Here is a 20,405-nt window from a genome sequence, read left to right on the forward strand (position 1 = left end):
AATCATGTAGCAGCCCCACCAACAGCAATACCACAAAAGCAGTAGTGTTCTAAGGAAAACAAAAAAGGCTTTATTCAGCATTTCCAAATAAAGTGTGTGTGGATAAAGTTCAATATTTACAAAGCCCATAGGGCAGTCCATGAGTCACAGCTGGATGGGGGACACAGTGGGACGCGTGTCCCCTAGCTTGCCTGCACAGTCAGACTCCTTCCTCTTCCACAGCGGGGAGGGCATCATGTGGGGGGGAAGGACCAGGCACCGCAGGGACATGAGGGCGAAGGGTAGGCGTTGTGGGTGCAGGGATGGAGGACTCCACCACAGGGGGTGGGGCAGGGCCGAAGGCGGAGGCCAGGATGTCGCTGCACACCTTAGCAAGGTCCTCCAGAGACTCCCCTGCACCCGAAGGAACCACAGGCCCCAAGGAGGGGGGGGCGGAGGGATGGGTTGCAGCGCCACTGGGGGAGGGTGTGGACAGGGGGGGGACTCAACCACCCTGACCGGGGACTCCCTTGACCGCTTGCGGGGTGGTGTCACAGTGGGGCTCAGGGACAGAGCGGCCATGAAGGAGTCCTTGCCGGATATGTGGCCAGGAGAGCTGAGGGGAGGGGATTTGGAGGGAGTGGATTTGGTGGAATGCGGACTCCCACTCTGGCTGCGTGACTTACGTTTGCCCCCCGACCCAGTGGGTGTGCCTACTTCACCCTGTGTGTGCGTGCCAGGAGGTGTGCGTATGACCTTCCCTGCTGGTGTGGTGCCTGTGTCTGTTGTGGTGGGTGCATGCTGACGTCTGGGTGTACGTGGGACAGGCATGGGAGTGGGAAGTGTGGATGGGTCAGGGGTAGGGGGTTGGACGTAGCGCTGCAGGAGACCCACTGCTGCAGTCAGTGTCGAGTCAATGGACCTCAGCAAGTTGCATTGGTCAGCCTGCGATGAAAAAATGCCGTCCAAGTATGCCTCCATGTTGTTCAGCACTTGGCTGTGGCCATGGAGGACATTAAGCATCGCAGCCTGACCAACCTGCAACTGCCGCTGGATGTCCACAGACTCGGCATTGGCGGCAGCAGTGGAGACAGGGGCAGGGGGTGCGGTGCCTGGCAGGAAGGAGACATGTGGTGACCGGGCACGCTGGGAAGGGACACGAGCAAGTGGGAGGCGGCTGATGGCAATGGAGGGGGCGGGGTGAGATGTTGTGCCGCTGTCAGCTGCTGGTGCAGCCTCCGCCCACTCGGAGAGATCATCCTCGGACCCGTCAGCCTCATATTCTGTCGTGCCAGTGGACAGGTCCTCGGCCTCACTCTCCTCCGCCTCAGTACCACTCAATGTGCCAGCCACGATGTCAACGCTGGCACTGGTGCTCGGTCCCTCCGCTCCGTCTGTGCTCATGTCTCCCTCCGTGTCCCCCGACGATGCTGTGGGCAAGGTGAAGAGACAGCAATTAATCACACATCTGTATATATATGTCACATGAGTCCAATCTACATAGGTTACAGTGCATAGCCTGAAAAGAAAGATCAGTAACATCTACAAAACAAGGTACAGATGTAGGGCATGCAACACACATTTGGTTGACGCACCATGCCACTGAAAATCCATGGAGAGCATGACACAATAGCAAATGACATGAAATGGAGTTTGACATAGGAGCCAGGCCCTGGGGACAATCCAGCACTGCATCTGCACCACACAGCGTTGCCAAAAATAGGGATGAGCAGGGACCATATCCATGAACTTGAGGCACATGCTGCATAGGTAATACTGAAAACATGCCCACCATGACTGGCTCACTGCACCTTGAGTGTATGTCCAGACAAACATCACACACTGGCCAGACCTAGCAAGGAGAATTCTGGTTCTGACATGTAGGCTTGGCCCGCACCAACCACCCCCTACATGAGACGATTTGTTGAGACACAGGTGGCACTTACATCTCTTAGTCTGGGTGAAATACACAGGGGCTGCATAAATGCAAGATTGGACGCCAAATACCCAAGGTGCGCCTGTCCAAATAATCATGTACAAATGGCCATCATCAGATGATTGTAACAAGACACACAGGCACTGGCCACCGTGAGTATGAACAAGGAAAATCAGGTCAGGCTGTACAGTGGACACTTGTACTACATTTTACGTCAATATACATGGTGCCAGGGGACAATGGCACAGAGCACAACCTATGCTGTAGACACTGAGTGTCCACGTTTTGTGATGACACACATGACACCTATGAAAATATGCCCCAGGGGACAGTAGTGGCCACACAACTCCATGGTCTTGAATGGGAATGACTGCAACACACGCCACCATCCCTGCACTATGCGTATCGCACACTCATGCACATCATGTCACAGGCCACAACATAGGACATGCGTGCTGTAAGTAGGGGTGGGCGGAATTTGCGTAATCGCGTTTCGCAAATCTCCGCGAAACGGTAAAAAATCTCCGCGAACACGCAGAAATTCCCCGAACGCGCGGAATTGCTTGTTCGCGATGCTTTTTTCCTGTTCACAATCGCTGTTTGCATGCTCGGGGAGAAATATCTCGCGAACACGCATTTTGAGAACGCGAACAAGCAAAAATTTCGCGAAGTCGCTGAAAGCAGAATTTTGGGCAATTTCGCGTTCTCCGCGGAACGCGAAATTACCCAAATTCCGCAAATTCCGCGAACGGAACGGAATTTACCGCCCAGGCCTAGCTGTAAGGCATGACACTTGAGAGACTAACTCCCATGTCTGGACTCAGCATCAGTGCCAACTGACATGGAACCCACATGTACTGAACTGGACAGGGCACAGGCAAGGTCCCAAAACCTGTTACACACCACCCCCACACATGATGCTACAGGCATTGTTCACGTGGAGAAAGCGCCAGCCTACATTACCTTGTGAAGGAGTGACTACACACAGACCAGGGAACACATTGCAAGGAGGGGAAGGTAGGCAGGAGAGCACCGCTATACTGTGGGTAACAGGATCTGCACAGCACCTTTAAACCCTGGCAGTGTATCCATGCAACTGTGCACTTACAAATGCTGGTGACACACAACAAACACACATGTACCTACCCCCTTCCTGCTGCTGATTCTCCTGTAAGCGCCTCTCCAAGTCTGGAAATACCACCGCCAGCGCACGCTTGTGGATGTGGGTCAGACGGCGGCGCCCGCGGTTCTTATGGGTCTCAGGTGAGTCCCCCAGCAGGACCCGTGCGATCCTCCGCGTCCAGCACCGGATATCCTGCCAGCGTTTCCTCACCTGGGCCAGGCGCCGCTTGCGACCATCCGCACTCCTCACGGCACTGACGGCGGTCAGCCATATCTGCTTCTTGGCAGAGGCGCCTACCTGTGAGGATGAACAAGTGACACTACATCAATACACCAGGCACATGTCACAGAGAGACATATTAGAACAAACTTGCTGTTTACAACAAGGCATAGTATGCATCCAACGCATTACACCATTGTCATAGGGACATGATCCTCTGGGGAAGGGCAAAAGCAGTACATGCCATTGAAAGTACACAGGTTGAATGAGGGCAACTACACAAGCAATGATCCAGGCTCACACTGTGCATCACAAGCTACACCAGGATAATGTGCAGCACCTCTAAGCAGTCACATGCCACAGGCCACTGACACTACCGCAGCAGAGTACACAGACACACACAGGCACAGGACATTCACCTGCCATTGCCAAATGCAGCGACAAACCTCACTCTGCACATGTGCCACTAGACGGGGGGGGCTCACAGGTGTGGGGCTGGCCCTGCACATCAGACACACAGCACTGCTCCCTGCCCACATCACATGGGCAGGGTATATCCATCCCTCATGCAGCCCGGGTGCCACACCCCACATATGCACCCACCCACATGACAGGGGACTTACACACACACCGATGTCCAGGGTACGAACACATCATGTGGACACTCTCAGCACAGGTACACAGAACTAACACACATCTGTGGGTACAGTCACCTGTCACACTGGGCTGACCACATAATCACATGAGGACTGTAGAGGCCACATTCCCAGGAGGACAAGACAGGCAGAATGTGGCATGCACCATGCAGTGATTGTCACAGTAAACACAATGCAAGTGAGGACAGCAGACATGCACCACAGCATGCACTGGCTAGGAGACAACAGGCATTCCCCCCCTGGGACCCCCCCTACAGTACATAGCATGTGTGCCACACCTGTACACAATGCCAGAAGTCACAGTCACAAACAAGGGACACAGTCTGTGCTAGTAGACTCTGCACTCACCTGATACCCTGGTCGGCCATACAGCAGGGGGTACTGTGGGAGGATCACATCCAGCAAAGCCAGGTTCTCCTCCAGGGTGAAAGGCTGTGAGCTCTCCACAGACCTTGACATGGTTCCAGGGAATCAGTAGCAGCAGCTGGGTCGTCGAATACAAAGATGTGCAGGCAAGTGCTCCCTCATGGGACCTGGCTGCCTTATATCTGCCTTGCTGGCCTGTTTCATGCACAGGAGTACAGAGTGATTGGTCACTCACATTTGCATCCTATGTTTCCTCCAATCCCTTCAAACCTAGCACAGTCAGTGGGTTCTTATTGTGTTTTTTGCTTGAGCATGATGTCAACTCCAGAACCACATGCAACAAAGTAGATTCATTCAAACTGACTACTGCTGTGCACCTGCTTAAAAAAATTCAAACTTTAAACTTGGTCTCCATGACAACCAGCATGCATGTAGGCCTTTCTACTTGTCCCTCATGTGTCCCCTATGTAATTTGGAGTTTCACACACAGGTGCGGTGCGTCCCGGGGCCCTAGGGCACCACAAATGCATAGCAACGGCCCGTACAGGCGTGTGTACGGTCCGTATCACTATGGGTGTGCTTGCGTATGCGTACCCATAGTGAAAGTGAGCGTACGCACGCTTGTATGGTCCGTATCACTATAGGTACACATACGCGAGAACACCCATAGTGAAAGTGAGCGTACGCACGCGTTTACGGTCCGTATCACTATGGGTACACATACGCGAGAACACCCATAGTGATAGTGAGCGTACAGGTGTGTGTACGGTCCGTACCACTATGAGTACGCATACGCGAGAACACCCATAGTGAAAGTGAGCGTATGCACGCGTGTACGGTCCGTATCACTATGGGTACACATACGCGAGAACACCCATAGTGATAGTGAGCGTACAGGTGTGTGTACGGTCCGTACCACTATGAGTGCGCATATGCGAGAACACCCATAGTGAAAGTGAGCGTACGCACGCGTGTACGGTCTGTATCACTATGGGTGTTCTCGCGTATGCGTACTCATAGTGGTACGGACCGTACACACGCCTGTACGCTCACTTTCACTATGGGTGTTCTCGCGTATGCGTACTCATAGTGGTACGGACCATACACATGCCTGTACGCTCACTTTCACTATGGGTGTTCTCGCGTATGCGTTTCCATAGTGATACGGACCGTACACACGCCTGTACGCTCACTATCACTATGGGTGTTCTCGCGTATGCGTTCCCATAGTGATACGGACCGTACACGCATGCGTACGCTCACTATCACTATGGGTACACATACGGCAGCACTCCCATAGTGATAGGGAACGTACACAGGCCCTCTGAGCGAAAGTTCGGTGCCTTTCACACATCACAGTGGTGACAGGCAGCACACAGGAAGGAATAGGGCTGACATACTTGTCCATGGATGGACATCAAGGCATTGTCTGGGCAGTACTACATGTGTGGGGCACAGGTGTGAAAGGCTGTGATGTGGCACATTACTCCTGAGTCGAGAAGGCACCAGATGTATGATGAGATGTGTACAGATGTTATGTGTGACGGTGCAATGTGTGCCAGGCATGCCCTTAACTCCTTTGACATGTGTGCATGTCGTACTGCACACTTGGGATGAGCGTCACTGGCATGGCACGGTCAACAACACACGCAAGTGTCCCCTGATGCCCGCTACAGGGGTTACCACACCAGACATGTCACTACCCACGGTGCACGATGTGACAATGTCATGTATGTGTGGGGGGTTCCCATTAGCTTGATGTTGGAGCTCCCTCAAAAGCATCAGCTGTTGCAGCAACCAACACGTGTCTGTGTGTAGATGGACATGGCACACTGTTCCGCACACCAGGCCACATGTGGTATCGGATGTGAGGTGCGTATGTATGCATGGGACACGGAGTGGCGTAACAAGGACATGTCTGCATCCTCTCTATGAATGTGTGGTGAGTCATTACATGTACACCTTCATGACAAGGTGTGTGGGCTGTCCTAGTGTAATGTCATGTGACCTGTGGCTCTAGTGTTCCGCTACCAGTCTCTGCAATCGACATCCTACTTCTGCTGATGTGTGGATGTATGTCACTCCTGTGTTGCGTCTGGCTGTTCACTTACACTGGGACACAGCTAATCCCATGCCATGGCATGTGGAGGTTCACAATCTCCGTGTGTAGCTGGGTCTTGGTAGGAGTGTCACCTGGCAGCCATACGTGTCCAGGGCATGTGGCACATACCTGACTCTGTATGTCGTATATGTGTATTGACAGATTAACATGTGCTCAGCACCAAAAAATTGTTGTTGTAGTGCACTCACTCTTCCTTGTCACTTCCAAATTACTGCAGAGCGCCGCCTCTTCCCCGAGCAATTCCGGACTTGGCTGACATGCGGGAGAATGACTGTATCCGGTGCTACCGCTTCCCCCAACCGTTGATTGTGGAGTTGACGTCGAGGCTGGCACCACACCTGCAACCGCTGCATAGGTATCCTACGGCACTGACACCCAAGCTGAAGGTAATGGCAGCCCTCCATTTCCTTGCCACGGGTACCTTTCAAAATACCATAGCTCATGTTGGTGGCATGTCCCAGAGCATGTTCTGCCGTGTGCTGCATGATTTCTTAGAGGCCATGTTGCTTCACCTGGATGAGTTCATCCATTTCCCAACCCCTGAAATGTTGACTGGTGTCAAGCGTGGATTCTATGCCCTGGGAGGGATGCCCCATGTCATTGGGTCCATAGATGGGACACATGTGGCTTTGGTCCCACCACAGGCACAGGAGGTAGCGTACAGGAATCGCAAGCACTACCACTCCATCAATGCCCTTGTGGTGTGTCTGTCCAACATGGTGATTTCACATGTCTGTGCTCATTTTCCAGGATCAGCACACAATGCCTACATATTGAGGCATAGCAGGGTGCCTGAAATGATGACGCAGCTGTGCAACGAACGAGCATGTGTTGTTGGTGGGTACACTCTGTCTGCCCTGTATTTTGCGTAGACTTCCAGCACGACCACTTCTCCTGTCCTACTTATGTCCATGTGGTTTCCATGTAGGGGACGCTGGCTATCCCAACATGCCATGGCTGATCACACCTCTCCGCAACCCCATCACGCCGGCCCAGCTCCGCTACAACACCGCCCATGGCCGGACAAGGCGAGTGATAGAGAGGACATTTGGCCTCCTGAAGAGCCGATTCCGATGCCTCCACAAGACCGGCGGCGCCCCCCCATATGCCCCGGCGAAGGTCTGCAAAATCTTCATGGTCTGCTGCATGCTGCACAACATGGCAGTTGAGAAAGCTGTGCCACTCATCCTGGATCAAGATGATCAGGACCATCCACACGTGGAGGACCAAGGTCTTGGCAATGGGGCTAGTGATGTGGAGGATGTGGTTCCGCAAGAGGACATCCGAACTCGGCTCATACGCGAGTTCTTTGCTTAGTGGTGAGTACCAGTGTCTGTGTGTGCACGCATTGGTCCCCGTGTGGCATGTGTTGTGATGTGTGTGTCCATCTGCATGTATGGCACGTGAGTCAGAGGTGTGTGTGGATGTGTCACTGGAGTGATGGTGCCAGTGATGTGTATTTCCCCAGTCATAATTGTGACCTAGCATGTTGTCATCCTTACATGTGTCGAGTACATGCACATGCAAGTGTCTGTGCTTTTTGTGGCTGACTTCTTGTGTGTCTCTCTTCCCCAGGTACTTGCGCATGCCGTCTTCTGGTTGCATTGTTGTGGCACTGCTATTCCTCATGGACACGTCATCGTGTGCTGACTCAGCGTTACACGCACGGACAAGTTTGGAAGTCTCCTTAGGGTAAGGGATGCATCAGGGGTGTATTGGGTGTGGCAGTTGTTTACGATGTATGCACACTGCCCCTGTCGATGTTTGGTTCCTCTGCAGACATGTCACATCACCATGGTACACATGACATGCAGCTGGGTACACCTGAATAGATGGTCAGACTTGTTGACAGTCATCAGTGATGGGATTGTGGAATGTGATGATGGCATCAATGTGTGTTACACTGCCCTCGGACACATACGGTTTGCATTGGCTTGACATGGTGTGGGACTTCCACATCAGCGGATCAATGGTGTATGGCAGTCTCTCCGTGAGCAGAAGGGGGTGTTTAGCTGTTAGCCGACACTTGTGTGCCAGTTCCATGGCTATCACGCATTTGTGCTGCAGAAGGGGGGTTCCAGTGTTGGACCCACATGTTACTCCACATGACCCGTTCATGTGTACTCCGAGTTGCCTCTGCAATCCCGAATACATGACTAATTAAGGTGTCCCTATGCCTCCAAGGTGCCTCTTCTCAGTCAATGCTGGTGTGTTGCCACGGTGCATCCGGCATGTCTGGCATGGTTTTCCGTGATAGTGGCTATGTGTCTATGTGTAGAGTGGCAAGAAGCAAGCTGTTTGTGTGGGATTAGACTGTGTATTGTGCATGATGTCCATGACTGTGTGGGTATTGTGACATGTGCCATCCCCATGCATCCAACGTTGGCCAGACCACCATTCTCTGCATCCACCTGACTCAAGCTTGCAGGACATGGTTCTGCCACCTGTCCACACATACCTGGGTGCCCCCCAGGACACTCCACATGATCCCTGACCTCTGCGCATGGCTGTCGCTGTACTCAAAATGTCTGTCGGCACGGTTGTGCGGCCACCCCCTCAGCTGGTTGGGCCCATCACGGGTGTGAATGGTGCTCCATGTCTGTCTTGCCTAATACAATGTGACCCATGTGTGTCCTGTGCCAGACTCAGGCCCCAGGGTGTGGATGGTTGAAGTCAAATGAGAACTCAGGCATGGTTAGACTTTACAAGACACATGTAAGGTAATAATGCACAAGGTAGGCATCTTCACTTTATGGTGTAACATTTTATATTGGTTGGGGTACCGGGGGGGGGGGGGTATGACATGAGGGGCTTTCCGGGAGTGTGGAATCCAAAGTTCAGTAGGGGAGTTGGTGTCCTTGCCATTTGAAATCCTCTGAGTCCATGCCACAGTCTTTGTCAACATTGGTCAGACAGTGACCAGCAAGTCCATGTGGCAGAGAATGTCTTTTGCTGCTGTGCTGCTGTTGCTCCAGTGGGCCAGGTGCCAGGCCAGGTGTCCTGGGAGATGGTGCTGTTGCGCCGACCCTCACGGTATTTTCCGTGGATGACCCGCCCTCCTGCGGGGACCCTCAGAAGCAGGCCGTGACGATGTTTGGGATGCTCCGTCGGATGTCTCTTTATCCTCCTCCTGATCCCTCCCTGCGGGTGGTGATGTTCTACGCCTGATGGCACAGGGAGGGTTGCCCATGTTGTCGGCTATCTGACGGAGTGTACTGTAAATTCCCGTGAACACCGTCACAAGCTCAGCCTGTCTGTCCTCCATCCGCCCTTGGTGTCGCAGTAGACAGGCATGTTGCTCCGCATGTTGCTGGGCCTGCTGGGTCTTGATCTCATCGAGGGTCCCCTTCATCTCGTTGAGGGTGGACACAACCTGGGCCATGCCCGTGGTGTCCTGCCGGTATGTGTCCAGGATGTTTCTGACATGGGAATATACCGGTTCCCCAGCCAACTGGTCAGGCTCGCGCCTCCGCCGTCCTCCACTCCCACCACCCCTGCCCACTTGCACCTGGCCTGCCCTTGTGGGCACATCGGGTCTCCGGGACCCCTGAGGGGTGGCATTGGCGTTGTCGCCTGCCTCCTCCTGGGTGCCCAGTTGGTCGGGTCGGGTTCGTCCACAGAGTGGTGAGAGTCGTCGCTGCCGGTGGTTCCGTCATCCCGCCGAGCCGGGTCCTGTGAGTCTTCCCCTCCAGTGTTGGGGGGTGATCCACGACGTTGACCTGTGTGTGAGAGAGACAATGTTAATTTTGTTCCATGCAACATCCATTTTTCATTGGTTTCTAAGTTGGCACATTTCCTCTGGGAATTTGGATATGTCTTGCATTCCACTCACAGTGCACTTGTGCATGGGTATGTCCCTTGGCCACAGCTTTTGCGACTTTACCTATGTGTTGCACAGTCTTACTTGCTGCGTCAATTGTGACTGCAGTCAGCAGTGGAGTGGGCAGGTATGGCGAGCCATGCATTGGCGCCTTCCGTGTTGCACTGTACGTGGGCACATGGAGTGGTTCCACACACTTAGATAATGCAGGTAGCTGTCGTTGTGCTCGTGCACAGGTTGTGACATGGCCCTATGTTTTGCCATGGAGAAGAGAGGGGGTTCTGGCTCTGGCCACCCTTGTCTACATGCACGCAGTCCACCTGCTGACGAGCAGACATTCCCACACCCCACAAGGCTGATTTGCTCTCCCTGTGTGTCCCTTTCTCGCTCCCTCTCTGTCCCCCTCTCCCTCCCTCTGTGTGTCAGCCTCCTCCCTCTGTCCGTCTCCCTGTGTCTCCCTCCCTCTCTGTCCCCCTCTCCCTCCCTCTGTGTGTCACCCTCTGTCACCTCAGCCCATCTTCCTGGGCACACACTGTTAGCAGATCTTTGAATGGCCCTTGGATTGTTGATGTGAGTTTGTTTCTGATCTCCAGGCACCCATTGGGTGTAGTGTCTGTGTCTGCGCTGCTACTGTGGTGGTGTGTGCTGCCACTCTTTCACAGTGTTGGCTGTTCATTAGCTGCTGTCATGTGCAAGAACGTGCCGTCACCCCCATGTGTTAATGCAAGGCGTCCGCCATTTGCTGGCAAGTCTTTCATGTGTGGGGACACACTGTTTGTCTGTCTGTGACCTAGGCCATATGGGCAGGGGGCATTGTTGTCTGCTTCTGAGTTGCACTATGTGATTTTTGGGGCCCACACTCCCGCCATCCGGCTTACCGTGTCTTGTGTTGGTGTTTTCTGTGGCCTGTGACTTGGCATTGTCCAGCTGGGTGCATGGGGCATGGTGGCGCCAGTGGCATGTGCGTGTTCATGGAGTGTGGTTGAGTCATGCGATAGCTTGGGGTGGTTGCGTGCCTGTTTGTGAGTTTGGTTGTGGATGACGTTCCCCCCATGTGAGGTGAGTTGTTTGGTACTCACCCGGGTCTCAGAGTCCTTCTAATCCGTCCACTGCCACCACCGGCAGTATGGCCATCACCCTCTCCTCCCAGGGATGGTATTCTACGCGTCTGCGGGGCAGCCCTCCTCCAGTGACGTTGGCCTGGTTGTGTTCGTCGGTCATTTTGGCTCGGACCCTCCTCCGCAGATCGTACCACCTGGCTTGGCATTCATGCCTGGTACTTCTGGTGTCCGCAACAGCATTCACAGCATCGACAATCGTCTGCCACATGGCTGTTTTTTCAGAAATGCTGGTCTGTCTGACCAATGTTCCAAAGAGGTGTGGCTCGACTCTGAGGATTTCATCGACAAGGACCTCCAACTCTCGGCTAGTGAACTTTGGATTCTTGTTAGTGGGCATGGTGAGGGGTGTGGGTGTGGATGGTGGGGGGGGTGTGTGGATGGTTGTGGGTGTGTGGGTGTGGTTGTGCAGGTGTGTGTGTGAATGTGATGAGGGGGTGTTTGTGAAGGTGTGTGTGTGAAGGTGTGCAAGTGTAAGGTGTAGTAAAGGTTCTAGTATGGTGCTGTAGGTTGTCTGTGGGGTCTGGCAGCAGTGAGTCTGTTGCAAAGGCTCATGGTTTGTGTGTGTGGGCCCTTTTTATTGGTCCATTGGTGGGTGTGGCTTTGTTTGAAGTTTGGGTGGGTGTGTTATAAGGAGTGGTTGTGTTTTGGGCCTCTGTTTGGGATTTTGGCAGTTGCAGGTCAGTGAATGTGTTGTTTTTGTGCTTGTTGGACATGTTTTGTGGCTTTGTGCCATTCGAATGGTGTATTCTTGTGTTGTTTTGCTTTGTCCTGGTTGTGTACGTGTGTTTTTAACGTGTGTACGGTGTGTACTTCGGGCATTTTGTTGTACAGTGCTGTCCTTGTGTCTGGCTTGGTACGACTCGTACATGCGCGATGTTGTGTGAAGGTGCTGGTGTTGGGGCCTGGGGTGCGCTCTGTACTTAGAATGTTGGGGTGGGGGTACGCTCCATACGTACACGGGTGAGGGTACGGATCGTACATACACAGTTGGGGTGGGGGTACGCTCCATACGTACGCGGGTGAGGGTACGGGTCGTACATACACGGTTGGGGTGGGGGTACGGGTCGTACATACACGGTTGGGGTGGGGGGACCGGTCGTACATACACGGTTGGGGTGGGGGTACGCTCCATACGTACGCAGGGGAGGGTACAGGTCGTACATACACGGTTGGGGTGGGGGGACCGGTCGTACATACACGGTTGGGGTGGGGGTACGCTCCATACGTACGCGGGTGAGGGTACGGGTTGTACATACATGGTTGGGGTGGGGGGACCGGTCGTACATACACGGTTGGGGTGGGGGTACGCTCCATATGTACGCGGGTGAGGATACGGGTCGTACATACACGGTTGGGGTGGGGGTACGCTCCATACGTACGCGGGTGAGGGTACGTATTGTACATACACGGTTGGGGTGGGGGTACGCTCCATGCATACGCGGGTGAGGGTACGTGTCGTACATACACGGTTGGGGTGGGGGTACGGTCCGAACATACACGGTTGGGGTGGGGGTACGCTCCACACGTACGCGGGTGAGGGTACGGGTCGTACATACACGGTTGGGGTGGGGGTACGCTCCATATGTACGCTGGTGAAGGTACGGGTCGTACATACACGGTTGGGGTGGGGGGACCGGTCGTACATACACGGTTGGGGTGGGGGTACGCTCCATACGTACGCGGGTGAGGGTACGGATCGTACATACACGGTTGGGGTGGGGGTACGCTCCATACGTACGCGGGTGAGGGTACGGATCATACATACACGGTTGGGGTGGGGGGACCGGTTGTACATACATGGTTGGGGTGGGGGTACGCTCCATGCATTCATGGGTGGGGGTACCTCTCGTACATACACGGGTGTACATACACGGGTGGGGATTCGACTCGTACATAGGAGGGCTGGGGGGTGTTGGGCGCGTATGCGGGCACATGTCTCCATGGTTGCTATGGGAGTTCGGTGCAGATGGTGCTTTTTCCATACGGTTGTAACATCGGACGCACAGGATGGATCGTGATTCCGCGGTCGGACTTCACTTTTCACATTTGTACGGTAAATCGTCCGAGGACGTGTCGGACACATTTTCCGACCCGAGGACATGTGGGGAATAATTCCCAATGCGGTTCGTATGGACTTTTTACCATGCGAATCGTGATTGGCAGTTTGTACGGCACTTGTACAATTCGTACGGTAAAAAGACCGGATACGAGTCGTACGGGGAATTTTTTTACCGGATCGTGATCGGCACCTAGGTTTTGAGATACAAGCTGTTCTCAAAAATGTACCTTTCCTTGATCTGGGTGAGGGACAAGAGGAGTTAAACTAAAACAGTTTGTCATTGAAGGTAGTCTGGTTGTAGCTAGACATAAGTTTTTTTTACAAGAGAACAAGACACAGATTACAGTATTGTGTCATATGTTGCAGCGTTGCATATTTTAGCCACAGAATGCAAATTTGAACATTTCACTTCTCAGTTAATTGGAGATCAAATTGTGGTTCATTGTAGATGTAAAAAAGTGCAAGAGAAACTGAAAACTCAGAAAAATCTGTGTTTACAAGAAACTATCACTATTGTAAAAAGTATTGAGCTTTCGCAGAAGGCCTCAAGAGATCTCAAACCTTAGAAAATGTTGTGGTTGTTGTTAATGAGCGTAGAGTTCAAGGTGCTAAACGCCAAAGGGGATAAAGACAAACTACATGTTGAACCAGAGGGCAGCAGTCACACTTCTGCCAGACCTGAGAAGAAAGTTGTTTTCAATAAGAATGCATGTGCTAAATGTGGGTTTCCTTCCCATCTTCCCAACTCACAGATTTGTCCAGCTAAGAATGCTTCATGTCAGAAGTGTGGTAAACAAGGGCATTTCACTAAAATGTGTGGAATCTGAGGGAAAGTCAATGCTGTTTATTCTGAGGAAGAAAAGGGTGATTCAGTGAGAGAAGTTGTGAGCTCATTGACTGATGTCATCCTGGTAGTTAAGGATGAGTGAGTATTGTGTGGATCCCGTGGTGGATCTGAATGTTGATGGTAAGTCCATACAATTGTTGGTGGACTCTGGAGCATGTATGACGATGATCACTGAAGAGTTGTTTGAGAGTAACTGGGTGGACTAACCTCTTCAACCACCAGATAGGAGTCTTGTTTATTATGAAGGCAGGAAGATTGAGTTAAAAGGGTTTTTCAAGACTACTTTAATATTCAAAGATAGATCTATGTCACTAGAAAAGGACTCAATATTTTGGGATGGTATCACCAGGGTCTGTTATGACTCTTAGGCCAGGCACAACTGAACAAGTGCCAGTGGTAGGTGATCCCATTCAAGGTGAATGTTTGTCCACTTGGTCCAACAAATTTGCAAATGTCTTTGCTGACAATTTGGGATGCATCAAAGGGTTCAAACATTTAATCAGGGTGAAGGAACAAGCAGTGCCTGTTAAACACAAGCTATGTAATGTGCCGTTTAGCATCAGAGAGGATTTGTCTGAAGACCTGAGGTGGATGTCTCAATCAGGTGTTATCGAACCTATCGAGTTGTCTCCTTGGTTGTCTCCAATGGTGGTTTCCTGCAAGAAGAATGGGGGTTTGAGAGTGTGCATTGATTTGCACTCCGTGAGCAAAGAAATTTGGGTTGACTCTCATCCCCTCCCCCGTATTGATGACATTCTCTCAAAGTTTTCTGGTGCCAGATTATTTTCTAAAATAGATCTTGCATCTGCCTACCACCAATTGGAGTTGGATTCCATGTGTAAGCATTTAACAGCTTTTGTTTCTCCTGTTGGTACCTTTCAATTTAGAAGGATGCCTCTTGGGTTGGCTTCAGCATCCTCCGTTTTTCACCGTGTTATGGAAAAGGTGATAGAAGGGGTGAAGGACGCTGTCATTTTTTCAAGATGACATTTTAGTTGCAGGTAAATGCAAAATGTCGCATGACAAGAATCTTGGTGAGGTACAGATTGCAAGAGAAAGGGATAGTTGCCAACAAACTTAAGTGTGTTTTTGGTATGGAATCCGGTAAGCAGTCAAAATATCGAAAATCAAATTTCGACCTACACTAATATCAAGTTTTAAATATCGAAGGGACAGAATATCGATGTCAATAATATCTATGGACAGAATATCGACCCTAAGGTAAGTATTTTTATATCGATGTTAGTATTATCGAAGTTAGTAATATCGATATGAAATATATCGATGTTACTAATATTGATGTTACTAATATCGATATTTATATTATTGTTATGTATTTTATTATGTATTTAATATGCATGTGTTATATGTTTTTTGTTAAGTGTTTTACTGGTTTTAAAATATATGTATACAATTTTTATATGTTAATAATGTTTTTTTAAGTCAATTTTGTGTTTTAGTACTGTAGCGGGTTGTGGGTTTATAGAGGAATAGGGTGGGAAGTAATTTAATTATATGAAATTAATTATACATTTTTAGGAATTATAAATTAATTTTAATTAATTTTTGCGTTTAAGTTTTGTAGCGGGTTGTGGGTTTATAGGGGAATAGGGTGGAAAGTAATTTAATTGTAATTAAGTAATAATTTATTTCCATTTATTGGTATTGATAATTATATTATTGTTAATTAAGTATTAATTGGTAATTAATTCTTATTAATTAGTAATTCGTTTTTATTAATTGATTGATTGATAATTATGTTAAGTGTATTATTTTATTATTGGAGTGTGTTGTGTGTTTATAGGGGAATAGTCTTGTAAGTAATTGAAATCTTATTAAGTAATTATTAAATTTGTTGTTGGGTGTTGATAATTAATTAATTGGAAAATAATTATTAATTGGTAAATGTTTTAAATTATAAAATTTTGGTTATGAAAAATAATTTGTTGTTGATCAATCATTAATTGTGAATTAAATATGATTAAATATTATGTATTGATATTTCTAATTAATATATGAATAAGTAATTATTAATTGGTAATTAATGTTTCATTATTATTTTGTGGTATAATTTTTGTTAAGTGTTCAATATATTTTAATTGGTAATTACTTTTTAATAATTCATATGTTTTTGGTTATGAAAAATATTTTATTGTTTAATATTTATTATTTGGTAATTAATATTTATTAATTATTTTTTATTGGTGTTTATTATTAATTTATTGTTAATTAATTATTAATTAGTAGTTAGCTTTGTAATCATAATTTATTGGTATTTGTAAATAATTTTGAGTTATTTAATAATTAAATCACTAATTATTTTAAATAATTATTTTATTAATAAGTATGTTATTTTTAACTTCTATGCTATCCAACACTTTCCCTACTGTTGCACTCTCTGGAGTTGGAATAGTAATTTTTATCCCTACGCTATCCAGCACTTTCTGTGCTGTTGCACTCTCTGGAGTTGGAATAGTAATTTTGACCCTTACGCTATACAACACGTTCCCTACTGTTGCACTCTCTGGATTGGGAATAGTAATTTTTACCCCTTCGCTATCCAACACTTTACCTACTGTTGCACTCTCTGGAGTTGGAATAGTAATTTTTACCCCTACACTATCCAACACTTTCCCTACTGTTCCACTGTCTGGAGTGGGAATAGTAATTTTTACCCCTACTCTATCCAACACTTTCCCTACTGTTGCACTCTCTGGAGTTGGAATAGTAATTTTTACCCCTACGCTATTCAACACTTTCCCTAATGTTGCACTCTCTGGAGTGGGAATAGTAATTTTTACCCCTACGCTATCCAACACTTTCTCTACTGTTGCACTCTCTGGAGTTGGAATAGTAATTTTTACCCCTACGCTATCCAACACTTTCCCTAATGTTGCACTCTCTGGAGTGGGAATTGTAATTTTTACCCCTACGCTATCCAACACTTTCTCTACTGTTGCACTCTCTGGAGTTGGAATAGTAATTTTTCCCCCTACGCTATCCAACATTTTCCTTACTGTTGTTTTTTTTGGAGCTGGAGTAGTAGTTTTATTGTCTGTGCTATTTAATATTTTTTGTATTATTTTAGCTAATGTAATATATAATTAATTTTAACAATATTAAAATTAAATGTAATTTTTTTAATGTGTTATATATAATTATCTAATTTTTATTCATGTTATTGTTTTATGTGCATGATGTATTTGTAATGTATAATAATTTTTAATAATTTATAAGTTATAAAACAATTATTTAAACTGATTAAGTAAGTATATATATTATATGTATATGTTTAATTAATGTTTTATTAAATGATATATATTAATTATTAATTTTAAACATTATAAAATATATTAGATTATGTTTATTTTATTTATAAGTATTATTTGGTTTATTTAACTTTTTTTTTAACTAAAAAATACCCTATATTTTTAAAAACGATATTTTTGACATTCTATATTTTATTTTCGATATTTTTGTACTTACCATGTTGTAGATAGGATGTCGATATTCTTGACATTGATATTTTTGCTCCGATATTTTTGTAGGTCGATTTTTTGACCTTCGATATTTTGTCAGTGATCCATGGAATCCATTGAGTATTTGGGTCATGGAATTTCTGGTGAAGGAATCGAGCCAAGAGAAGGACTCATTGAGTCTATTGTGAATGCTCCGTGCCCCACGACCAAGTTTCCCCATTTTTGGGTGTGTGTGAGTTTTACACAAAATTTATTTCAAGTTCGGCTGCCAAAACTATACATCTATGGGGTTTACTCAAGAGGAAAGTCATGTTTCTTTGGGATCAATTCTGCCAAGATTAGTTTATTCGCATAATACAAGAACTAGGATCTTGTAAGATCCTTGCACCTTTTGATCTTCTTAATCAGTGTGTTGTGTCAGTTGATGCCAGTTTGGATGGTTTGGGTAATATGATCACTCAGTTCAAGCAGGGTAGGGAACATACTGTTGGTTTAGCCTCACAAGCTTTACGACAGAGTGAGATGTACTACTCTGTCATTGAGAAGGGGTTGTTGGCATGCTGTTGGACTGTGGAGAGGTTTAAGTGTTTTTTTGTGGGGCAAAACATTCGAATTGCTTACCGACCACAAGCCTCTCATTCCTATTCTCAATGGGAATATTGTCAAAGATCACACACCGAGAATTGCGGTGGCACATATTCCTAGTGGAAGGAACACGAGAGTTCATTTTCTCTCTAGGTCTCCCTGGCCGCTGGGGAAACAAAGATCTCACTGATTTAGATGAGGATGAAGAATGTTTGATTGCCATGATGGATGCTTGTAGTGTGGGTTGCTTTATTGAGCGTGAGTGGTTCAGTGTGATGGAATCTGATGCTGCTCTTAAGAAGGTGAAAGGGCACATTGTTTTAGGGTCGCCTAAAGAGAAACATTTGGATGGAGAACTACAGCCTTTTTTGAGATTGCTGATCAGCTCACTTTGGAGGGAGGTTAAATGATTATGCGTGGAGACAAATGTGTTCTTCCTCTCTCTTTAAGGCCTCCCTTCATTGATAATGGCCATGAAGGTCATCTTTTTTCCAAACAAGTACCAAAAGGAGGAATCGCAGTGTGTACTGGTGTCAGAACTGCTGAAATCAAGTGCGGTCCCCTCAGGAACAGATGACCTTACCCCAAATCCACCACGACCAAAACCAGTAGCAGGCAACAATCTCTGCCACTAGACCTTTCCCGAGGGGGAAAGGGGAAGTGGAAGACAAAACAAGAGAGACACGCCTTCGGGATACTGGCTCCTACTTCTGGAATTCTGTAGAAGTTCTGCAATATATAAGCACAAAATTCTTCACTTATTACTGCTAAACTTCTCTAAGACTCTCACCCTTACTCATCCCCACTATAGTGTTCCTTACCCGTATCTCATATAAGGCTAACTCCTCTCTGACTGTCTTGTCTGTAATGTATTATTATTATGCACCTCTGGTTAACTGAAAGAACCCTGCCAAATGCTGATTAAAGTCTTTTCATAAAACTTGCAGGTTCTTGGCTCGAATGTCTTTTAAGTTTTTTCTTCTGATAAACTCTCACTGTTGCAAATAATATAATCTCCATTAATATCTACAAGACTTAGAATAACCTGAAATTGTCTTTTGTCCACTCAAAGTCTGATGGTCTTGGCTAAAGTTGCGAGTGGATGATCATTACACAATTAAACACTCTTACTTGAAAGTTGAAAGAACTTCTCTTGACAGAAGTTACACTTCACCGCATCACTCCTACTGGTCCCAAACTCTGAATTGCCACCAGCTTCTATTCCTCCAGGGTATTGTATTTCTGAACTGGTGAAGAAAGATTATGTTTTGTTATATACTCATAATGAACCTTTAACTTCATATCACAAGCTACTTCCCATAAAAGTGTCAGGAAACGGCTCGTATTCTGATTCTTTGAAGAGAAACTGAAGAGAAGGCACAGAGCGCGGAAAACTAGCTCCTGTCAGAATTTCTCCTCAGTTGAAGTGCGCTGCGCGATAGCCACGCACGCGCGTTAACTGTCAACACTGCTTCAAAAAGGAACAACTAGACCGCGCACCGCTATAGGAAGTGGTAGCGAACCGGTCTTTCTTGGAAAATGGCGGAACGACGTAATTCATGCAACACAAAGCGGAGAGACGATCTCCAACACGGATTCAGCCTCTTCCAACGTGGGTACTTCAGATCAGGTAATCTAATGGAGGCTGAGCGTTGTTTCTTAAGTTCCCCCATCTGATCTTTCTTGTGGTTCCTGACAGTACTCCCCACCAAAAAGCATCCCCCCAACCTGGGTTTAGTGGGGTTAGCTTTGTGAAACTCTCGAATGAGTCTTGGAGCATGAATGTTGGTATGAGGCTCCCAGGATCGTTCTTCAGGGCCAAAGTTCTTCCAGTCAACCAGATAGTACAGTTTGCCTTTCCTATAAGTGGAGTCTAAAATCTTGTGTACTTCAAACTCTTCTACAGATTGTACTAAAATGGGTTTAGGAGTTGGACGAATTCTTACATTTGGTGGACTTTTCTTTAGTAAGGAGACATGAAATGTAGGATGCACCTTCAAGTATGAAGGTAAATGAATTTTGACTGTAACTGGATTTAATATTTTTTCCACTATAAATGGCCCAATGAATCGAGGTTGAAATTTTCGATTCTC

Source organism: Triturus cristatus, chromosome 8 (assembly GCF_964204655.1).
Source record: "Triturus cristatus chromosome 8, aTriCri1.1, whole genome shotgun sequence".
NCBI classification, from domain to species: domain Eukaryota; kingdom Metazoa; phylum Chordata; class Amphibia; order Caudata; family Salamandridae; genus Triturus; species Triturus cristatus.